The sequence below is a fragment of the Oncorhynchus nerka genome, unplaced genomic scaffold (genome assembly GCF_034236695.1).
Source record: "Oncorhynchus nerka isolate Pitt River unplaced genomic scaffold, Oner_Uvic_2.0 unplaced_scaffold_1159, whole genome shotgun sequence".
In the NCBI taxonomy this organism is placed as follows: Eukaryota; Metazoa; Chordata; class Actinopteri; order Salmoniformes; family Salmonidae; genus Oncorhynchus; species Oncorhynchus nerka.
The window spans coordinates 132,501-141,597 of NW_027040168.1; positions in this window are offsets into that span (position 1 = coordinate 132,501).

Genomic DNA, 9,097 nt, shown 5'->3' on the forward strand with positions numbered 1-9,097 from the left:
CAGGTCCAGACAACCTGGGCCCCCTACCTCTTAAAGACAGGTCCAGACAACCTGGACCCCCTACCTCTTAAAGACAGGTCCAGACAACCTGGACCCCCTACCTCTTAAAGACAGGTCCAGACAACTTGGGCCCCCTACCTCTTAAAGAAAGGTCCAGACAACCTGGGCCCCCTACCTCTTAAAGAAAGGTCCAGACAACCTGGGCCCCTACCTCTTAAAGACAGGTCCCCCTACCTCTTAAAGACAGGTCCAGACAACCTGGGCCCCCTACCTCTTAAAGACAGGACCCCCTACCTCTTAAAGACAGGTCCAGACAACCTGGGCCCCCTACCTCTTAAAGAAAGGTCCAGACAACCTGGGCCCCCTACCTCTTAAAGAAAGGTCCAGACAACCTGGGCCCCCTACCTCTTAAAGACAGGTGCAGACAACCTGGGCCCCCTACCTCTTAAAGAAAGGTCCAGACAACCTGGGCCCCCTACCTCTTAAAGACAGGTCCAGACAACCTGGGCCCCCTACCTCTTAAAGACAGGTCCAGACAACCTGGGCCCCCTACCTCTTAAAGACAGGTCCAGACAACCTGGGCCCCCTACCTCTTAAAGACAGGTCCAGACAACCTGGACCCCCTACCTCTTAAAGACAGGTCCAGACAACCTGGACCCCCTACCTCTTAAAGACAGGTCCAGACAACTTGGGTCCCCTACCTCTTAAAGAAAGGTCCAGACAACCTGGGCCCCCTACCTCTTAAAGAAAGGTCCAGACAACCTGGGCCCCTACCTCTTAAAGACAGGTCCCCCTACCTCTTAAAGACAGGTCCAGACAACCTGGACCCCCTACCTCTTAAAGACAGGACCCCCTACCTCTTAAAGACAGGTCCAGACAACCTGGGCCCCTACCTCTTAAAGACAGGTCCAGACAACCTGGGCCCCTACCTCTTAAAGACAGGTCCAGACAACCTGGGCCCCTACCTCTTAAAGACAGGTCCAGACAACCTGGGCCCCCTACCTCTTATAGACAGGTCCAGACAACCTGGCCCCCTACCTCTTAAAGACAGGACCCCCTACCTCTTAAAGACAGGTCCAGACAACCTGGGCCCCCTACCTCTTAAAGACAGGTCCAGACAACCTGGTCCCCTACCTCTTAAAGACAGGTCCAGACAACCTGGGCCCCTACCTCTTAAAGACAGGTCCAGACAACCTGGGCCCCTACCTCTTAAAGACAGGACCCCCCCTACCTCTTAAAGACAGGTCGAGACCCTGGGCCCCTACCTCTTAAAGACAGGTCCAGACAACCTGTGCCCCTACTCTTAAAGACAGGTCCAGACAACCTGGACCCCTACCTCTTAAAGACAGGTCCAGACAACCTGGGCCCCCTACCTCTTAAAGACAGGTCCAGACAACCTGGGCCCCCTACCTCTTAAAGACAGGTCCAGACAACCTGGACCCCCTACCTCTTAAAGACAGGTCCAGACAACCTGGACCCCCTACCTCTTAAAGACAGGTCCAGACAACTTGGGCCCCCTACCTCTTAAAGAAAGGTCCAGACAACCTGGGCCCCCTACCTCTTAAAGAAAGGTCCAGTCAACCTGGGCCCCTACCTCTTAAAGACAGGTCCCCCTACCTCTTAAAGACAGGTCCAGACAACCTGGACCCCCTACCTCTTAAAGACAGGACCCCCTACCTCTTAAAGACAGGTCCAGACAACCTGGGCCCCTACCTCTTAAATACAGGTCCAGACAACCTGGGCCCCTACCTCTTAAAGACAGGTCCAGACAACCTGGGCCCCTACCTCTTAAAGACAGGTCCAGACAACCTGGGCCCCCTACCTCTTAAAGACAGGTCCAGACAACCTGGCCCCCTACCTCTTAAAGACAGGACCCCCTACCTCTTAAAGACAGGTCCAGACAACCTGGCCCCCTACCTCTTAAAGACAGGGCCCCCTACCTCTTAAAGACAGGTCCAGACCACCTGGGCCCCTACCTCTTAAAGACAGGTCCAGACAACCTGGGCCCCTACCTCTTAAAGACAGGTCCAGACAACCTGGGCCCCTACCTCTTAAAGACAGGTCCAGACAACCTGGGCCCCTACCTCTTAAAGACAGGACCCCCTACCTCTTAAAGAAAGGTCCAGACAACCTGGGCCCCCTACCTCTTAAAGAAAGGTCCAGACAACCTGGGCCCCTACCTCTTAAAGACAGGTCCCCCTACCTCTTAAAGACAGGTCCAGACAACCTGGACCCCCTACCTCTTAAAGACAGGACCCCCTACCTCTTAAAGACAGGTCCAGACAACCTGGGCCCCCTACCTCTTAAAGACAGGTCCAGACAACCTGGGCCCCTACCTCTTAAAGACAGGTCCAGACAACCTGGGCCCCTACCTCTTAAAGACAGGACCCCCTACCTCTTAAAGACAGGTCCAGACAACCTGGGCCCCTACCTCTTAAAGACAGGTCCAGACAACCTGTGCCCCTCTCTTAAAGACAGGTCCAGACAACCTGGACCCCCTACCTCTTAAAGACAGGTCCAGACAACCTGGGCCCCCTACCTCTTCAAGACAGGTCCAGACAACCTGGGCCCCCTACCTCTTAAAGACAGGTCCAGACAACCTGGGCCCCCTACCTCTTAAAGACAGGTCCAGACAACAATGGCCCCCTACCTCTTAAAGACAGGTCCAGACAACCTGGGCCCCCTACCTCTTAAAGACAGCAGCTGGTACTATTACTGAACCTGTGGCTCACATTTTCAACGTGAGTCTCTTGTCCAATTCCATACCCAGCATTTAGAAATCAGCTGATGTCCTCCCACTGCTAAAGGGTAGAGATCCCTCAGATGCTAATAACTATCATCCTCTCTCTAAACTCCCTATCCTGGACAAAATGTATGAACCCCTAGTGAACTTCCTATCCTGGACAAAGTCTATGAACCCCTAGTGAACTCTCTATCCTGGACAAAGTCTATGAACCCCTGGTGAACTCTCTATCCTGGACAAAGTCTATGAACCCCTAGTGAACTCTCTATCCTGGACAAAGTCTATGAATCCCTAGTGAACTCCCTATCATGGACAAAGTCTATGAACCCCTAGTGAACTCTCTATCCTGGACAAAGTCTATGAATCCCTAGTGAACTCCCTATCCTGGACAAAGTATATGAACCCCTAGTGAACTCTCTATCCTGGACAAAATCTATGAATCCCTAGTGAACTCCATATCCTGGCCCAAAGTCTATAAATCCCCAGTGAACTCCCTATCCTGGCCCAAAGTCTATGAATCCTTAGTGAACTCCCTATCCTGGACAAAGTCTATGAATCCCTAGTGAACTCTATCCTGGACAAAGTCTATGAATCCCTAGTGAACTCTGTATCCTGGCCCAAAGTCTATGAATCCCTAGTGAACTCTCTATCATGGACAAAGTCTATGAACCCCTAGTGAACTCTCTATCCTGGACAAAGTCTATGAATCCCTAGTGAACTCCCTATCCTGGACAAAGTATATGAACCCCTAGTGAACTCTCTATCCTGGACAAAATCTATGAATCCCTAGTGAACTCCATATCCTGGCCCAAAGTCTATAAACCCCTAGTGAACTCCCAGTTAAAAAGTCTCCATTGAAAAGAACCTACTGAGCAGGGATCAGTCTGGCTTTAGATTGGGACACAGCACCACAACTGCAGCTATGGCAGTGGCAAATGACATCATTAATGCACTTGATAAAAAGCAACGTTGTGCTGCTCTGTTTGTGGATTTATCAAAAGGCCTTTGATTCAGTTGACCATGAATTGTTGCTAGCTAGACTCAGTGAAGGGGCAGTAAATTAGTTTAGGAACTATCTTTCTGACAGAACACAGTGTGTTATATATGCTGACAATCACAAGTGTAGCTTTCTAGAGATTAATAGAGGTGTCCCCCAGGGTTCCATTTTAGCTCCTGTGTTGTTCTCAATGTGTATTAATGATTTGGGAAACGGGATGCAACCAGCAACGTTACATCTATATGCAGATGATACAGTCATATATTAATGTGCTCCTTCTCTGGTTCAGGCTGTTGAAATTATAAAATGGCGCCGAAGAGGATGGCTGACATTTTTACATTCCCGTAATAAATTGTGTTCTGTTTTGTTCGGTTTTTTTTTGCGTTGTTTGTAACATATGTTTGTAACTTATTTTGTACATAATGTTGCTGCTACCGTCTCTTATGGTGGAAAATAACTTCTGGACATCAGAACTGGGATTATTCACCACGGACTGGAAGAAGCATTTTTCCTTGAACGAGTCTGATGAGGAATATATACCGCTCTCCCGGGAACAGGCCCAGATCCCCGTCATCAGCGTGAAGAAAGACGGAGGAAGATATACCGCTCTCCCGGGAACAGGCCCAGATCCCCGTCATCAGCGTGAAGAAAGACGGAGGAAGATATACCGCTCTCCCGGGAACAGGCCCAGATCCCCGTCATCAGCGTGAAGAAAGACGAAAAGAAAAGAGGAAAAGAGGACGCAGATCAGGCTGCCTTCTGAGAATCCGTAGACGAGCGAGTAAACTCCCACTACCATCAATTCTATTGGCTAACGTGCAATCATTGGAATAAAAGATGGATGACCTACGATTACGTTTATCCTACCAACGGGACATTATTAAGAACTGTAATATCCTATGTTTCACCGAGTCGTGGCTAAACAACGACACTGGAGGGATTTTCAGTGCACCGGCAGAACAGAGAAGCTATACCTTATACCTAGCCTTAACCACACTGTTAACCTAAACCACACTGTTAACCTTATAACTAACCTTAACCACACTGTTAACCCTAACCACACTGTTAACCTTATAACTAACCTTAACCACACTGTTAACCTAATAACTAACCTTAACCACACTGTTAACCTTATACCTAACCTTTAACCTTATAACAACCTAAACCACACTGTTAACCTTATAACTAAACCTAAACCACACACTGTTAACCTTATACCTAACCTAAACCACACTGTTAACCTTATACCTAACCTTAACCTCACTGTTAACCTTATACCTAACCTAAACCACATTGTTAACCTTATACCTAACCTTAACCACACTGTTAACCTTATACCTAACCTTAACCACACTGTTAACCTAAACCTCACTGTTAACCTTATACCTAACCTAAACCACACTGTTAACATTATACCTAACCTTAACCACACTGTTAACCTTATACCTAACCTTAACCACACTGTTAACCTAAACCTCACTGTTAACCTTATACCTAACCTAAACCACACTGTTAACATTATACCTAACCTTAACCTTACACCTAACCTAAACCACACTGTTAACCTTATAACTAACCTAAACCACACTGTTAACCTTATACATAACCTTAACCACACTGTTAACCTTTTACCTAACCTAAACCACACTGTTAACCTTATACCTAACCTAAACCACACTGTTAACCTTATAACTAACCTAAACCACACTGTTAACCTTATAACTAACCTAAACCACATTGTTAACCTTATACCTAACCTTAACCACACTGTTAACCTAAACCTCACTGTTAACCTTATACCTAACCTTAACCTTACACCTAACCTAAACCACACTGTTAACCTAAACCACACTGTTAACCTTATACCTAACTGTAACCACACTGTTAACCTTATACCTAACCTTAACCACACTGTTAACCTTATACCTAACCTTAACCACACTATTAACCTTATACCTAACCTTAACCTTACACCTAACCTAAACCACACTGTTAACCTTATACCTAACCTTAACCACACTGTTAACCTTATACCTAACCTTAACCTTACACCTAACCTAAACCACACTGTTAACCTTATACCTAACCTTAACCACAATGTTAACCTTATACCCAACCTAAACCACACTGTTAACCTTATACCTAACCTTAACCTTACACCTAACCTAAACCACACTGTTAACCTTATACCTAACCTTAACCACACTGTTAACCTTATACCTAACCTAAACCACACTGTTAACCTTATACCTAACCTTAACCACACTGTTAACATTATACCTAACCTTAACCACACTGTTAACCTTATACCTAACCTAAACCACACTGTTAACCCAAACCACACTGTTAACCTTATAACTAACCTAAACCTCACTGTTAACCTTATACCTAACCTTAACCTCACTGTTAACATTATACCTAACCTTAACCTCACTGTAAACCTAAACCTCACTGTTAACCTTATACCTAACCTTATACCTAACCTTAACCACACTGTTAACCTTATACCTAACCTTAACCACACTGTTAACCTTATACCTAACCTTAACCACACTGTTAACCTTATACCTAACCCAAACCACACTGTTGACCTTATACCTAACCTTAACCTCACTGTTAACCTTATACCTAACATTAACCACACTGTTAACCTTATACCTAACCTTAACCTCACTGTTAACCTTATACCTAACCTTAACCTCACTGTTAACCTTATAACTAACCTAAACCACACTGTTAACCTTATACCTAACCTAAACCACACTGTTAACCTTATACCTAACCTTAACCTCACTGTTAACCTTATACCTAACCTAAACCACATTGTTAACCTTATACCTAACCTTAACCACACTGTTAACCTTATACCTAACCTTAACCACACTGTTAACCTAAACCTCACTGTTAACCTTATCCTCACTGTTAACCTTATACCTAACCTAAACCACACTGTTAACATTATACCTAACCTTAACCACACTGTTAACCTTATACCTAACCTTAACCACACTGTTAACCTAAACCTCACTGTTAACCTTATACCTAACCTAAACCACACTGTTAACCTTATACCTAACCGTAACCACACTTTAACACCTAACCTAAACCACACTGTTAACCTTATAACTAACCTAAACCACACTGTTAACCTTATACCTAACCTTAACCACACTGTTAACCTTTTACCTAACCTAAACCACACTGTTAACCTTATACCTAACCTAAACCACACTGTTAACCTTATAACTAACCTAAACCACACTGTTAACCTTATAACTAACCTAAACCACACTGTTAACCCTAACCACACTGTTAACCTTATACCTAACCTTAACCACACTGTTAACCTAAACCTCACTGTTAACCTTATACCTAACCTTAACCTTACACCTAACCTAAACCACACTGTTAACCTAAACCACACTGTTAACCTTATACCTAACTGTAACCACACTGTTAACCTTATACCTAACCTTAACCACACTGTTAACATTATACCTAACCGTAACCACACTGTTAACCTTATACCTAACCTTAACCTCACTGTTAACATTATACCTAACCTTAACCTCACTGTAAACCTAAACCTCGCTGTTAACATTTACATTTACATTTAAGTCATTTAGCAGACGCTCTTATCCAGAGCGACTTACAAATTGGTGCATTCACCTTATGACCTCCAGTGGAACAGTAGTGCATCTAAATCTTTTCAGGGGGAGGGGGGGTGAGAGGGATTACTTTATCCTATCCTAGGTATTCCTTAAAGAGGTGGGGTTTCAGGTGTCTCCGGAAGGTGGTGATTGACTCCGCTGTCCTGGCGTCGTGAGGGAGTTTGTTCCACCATTGGGGGGCCAGAGCAGCGAACAGTTTTGACTGGGCTGAGCGGGAACTGTACTTCCTCAGTTAACCTTATACCTAACCTAAACCTCACTGTTAACCTTATACCTAATACCTAACCTTATACCTAACCTTAACCACACTGTTAACCTTATACCTAACCTTAACCACACTGTTAACCTTATACCTAACCCAAACCACACTGTTGACCTTATACCTAACCTTAACCTCACTGTTAACCTTATACCTAACCTTAACCACACTGTTAACCACACTGTTAACCTTATACCTAACCTTAACCACACTGTTAACCTTATACCTAACCTTAACCTCACTGTTAACCTTATACCTAACCTTAACCACACTGCTAACCTTATACCTAACCTAAACCACACTGCTAACCTTATACCTAACCTTAACCACACTGTTAACCTTATACCTAACCTAAACCACACTGTTAACCTTATACCTAACCTAAATACCTAACAAACTGTTAACCTTATACCTAACCTAAACCACACTGTTAACCTTATACCTAACCTTAACCTCACTGTTAACCTTATACATAACCTTAACCTCACTGTTAACCTAAACCTCACTGTTAACCTAAACCTCACTGTTAACCTTATACCTAACCTTAACCACACTGTTAACCTTAACCTCACTGTTAACCTTATACCTAACCTTAACCTCACTGTTAACCTTATACCTAACCTTAACCACAATGTTAACCTTATACCCAACCTAAACCACACTGTTAACCTTATACCTAACCTAAACCACACTGTTAACCTTATACCTAACCTTAAACTTATACCTAACCTTAACCTCACTGTTAACCTTATACCTAACCTTAAACGTATACCTAACCTAAACCACACTATTAACCTTATACCTAACCTTAACCACACTATTAACCTTATACCTAACCTTAACCACACTGCTAACCTTATACCTAACCTAAACCACACTGCTAACCTTATACCTAACCTTAACCACACTGTTAACCTTATACCTAACCTTAACCTCACTGTTAACCTTATACCTAACCTTAAACGTATACCTAACCTAAACCACACTATTAACCTTATACCTAACCTTAACCACACTATTAACCTTATACCTAACCTTAACCACACTGTTAACCTTATACCTAACCTAAACCACACTGTTAACCTTACACCTAACCTAAACCACACTGTTAACCTTATACCTAACCTAAACCACACTGTTAACCTTATACCTAACCTTAACCACACTGCTAACCTTATACCTAACCTAAATCACACTGTTAACCTTAACCTCACTATTAACCTTATACCTAACCTTAAACTTATACCCAACCTAAACCACACTGTTAACCTTATACCTAACCTAAACCACACTGTTAACCTTATACCTAACCTTAACCTCACTGTTAACCTTATACCTAACCTTAACCTCACTGTTAACCTTATACCTAACCTTAACCTCACTGTTAACCTTAACCTCACTGTTAACCTTAACCTCACTATTAACCT